A 1,989-nucleotide genomic window follows, 5' to 3' on the forward strand; every position below is an offset into this window, starting at 1 on the left:
AATGCAATACATCATTTGATTTCTTGACTGCTGCTTCCGTGGGCATTGATGATTGATCCAAGAAGAACGAAATCCTTGACAACTTCAATTTCTTCATCATATATTATATTGTTTATTGTTCCAGTTGTAAGGATTTTCTGTTTCTTTATGTTAAGGTGTAATCCATACTGAAGGCTGTAGTCTTTTACCTTCATCAGTAAATGCCTCAAGTCACTTTCACTTTCAGCAAGCAAGTTGTTAATGAGTCTTCCTCCAGTCCTGATGCCACATTCTTCTTCATATATCCAGGTTCTAGAATTATTTGTAAATTATCAGCTGGGCCATGAAACTTGTGTTGCATTTGAATAGGTTAGGGAAGGTTGGAGGAGAAAAGATACATTCTCCTAACCAGCCTAATCAACCAAATTGGCCCTGGAAATTGATGAGTTGAATAGAACTGCTAGATACCATTGTACGGTTTGTATGTTGCACAAAGGAATCTGGCTGAGGGAATAAGTGAGTGGGAGCTAAAATGAAACCTTCTCTAGCTTACCAAGCTAAGTATCATGGCAGCTGCAACAGTTTGAGGGAAACTGTGCTTTTTTTTATATAACCAATCCATCTCATTGAGGAGGTACCCTCTTGCAATTCCCACAAAGGTGCAAGATGTCCTGGTATGGATGGGGTAGGGGGGCTGTTGATGACAGATGTTACAGCCAATCACCCTTTCATCCATGGGGGAAGGTGAGAGGACAAGTGTTGCAGACGTGGATAGAGGCATGATCAAAAGCTTGGAGGCAGAAAGATGCATTTTATAATCATAGGACAGTGAAAATGTTCCTATTAGTAAAGTGGAAAATAAGATTGGATATTAGAATGGAGTTGGATTATGGAAGGTCTTTAAAGCCAACCCACTGACAGAACTTTAAAGTTTGAAATCAAGGTCTCTGATTCCTTCCTAGGAATAATTCTTTGGACTGCAAATGAAATCCAAGCAATTACAGTTTTTTTTCGTCAAATCTGGCAAGCCATGGTATAACAGGTTGGGCACCAGGAAAAAAGGAGCAGCCAATTTTATCCATTTGAGCCTAACTCTAGTAGACAATATGGAAGTATTGTAGGTTTTGACTATGAAAATGACAAAATAAAAACAATTTTTATAGAAAACTATATCACACCATGGGGGTGGGAGCTTAATGAAGAAACAAGCAGGCTGGAGTCTGGAAGGTCAGCAAGGATGTAATTATGCGTATCTGACCAGGGTGTAGGCAGCAGCAACAGAGGACAAAGGGGAGGGATACATCAGTGATCATTTGCATGATACATTCTGAGTGACTAAGAAATCATTGTATCACTGATAAGAAATTCAGGGAAGCAAGACAGATTGCAGAGAAATGAAGAAAGACCAACTAGTTACTAAAATAGAAAAGCCTTATGAGTAAATGTTTCAAAGGTCTATAGCCTTCTGTGATCTATTAATTATGAAAAATAATCATTCAATCTCTAGATAAGAGTTTCAAAATGGGTAGAGGAAATGTTGCTGTCCTAACCGGGATAATCATTCCATAAATGTTAAAGAAATGAGAAGCAAAAACTTTAATCTACCAGTTTTGCCACAGTCTTGACTACACTGTTTTCCTCTAAATGAAATGTACGGGAATCTTACCTACACCCCTCATGTTGGGGATGAATCTAGTACTCTCCTAAAGAAATGGTAAGTTGCATTTTATCTCAAGGTGAAGTAGGCGAGATTTTGGTGGGGCCAAGCATGCCAAAAGGGGTGTGACTGGCATTGGATCCAACACCTGAAGTAGGGCTGAGAAAGGAGCAGGGAAAGGTGTGAGGAAAGGAGAATCATCTGCAGCTCCTGGAAGAAGGTCTAGACCAACTGAAACAGGTGAGAGGAAGACAATAAAACAGCAGATCCAATAAGTCAAACGTCAAGTTTGAAAAGTTTAGTAACGACAAATCCAAGTGCAAGTACAATTCCATCAGCAAACGGAAAACATC

This window comes from Trichechus manatus, unplaced genomic scaffold, assembly GCF_000243295.1.
Source record: "Trichechus manatus latirostris isolate Lorelei unplaced genomic scaffold, TriManLat1.0 scaffold00071, whole genome shotgun sequence".
Lineage (NCBI taxonomy): Eukaryota > Metazoa > Chordata > Mammalia > Sirenia > Trichechidae > Trichechus > Trichechus manatus.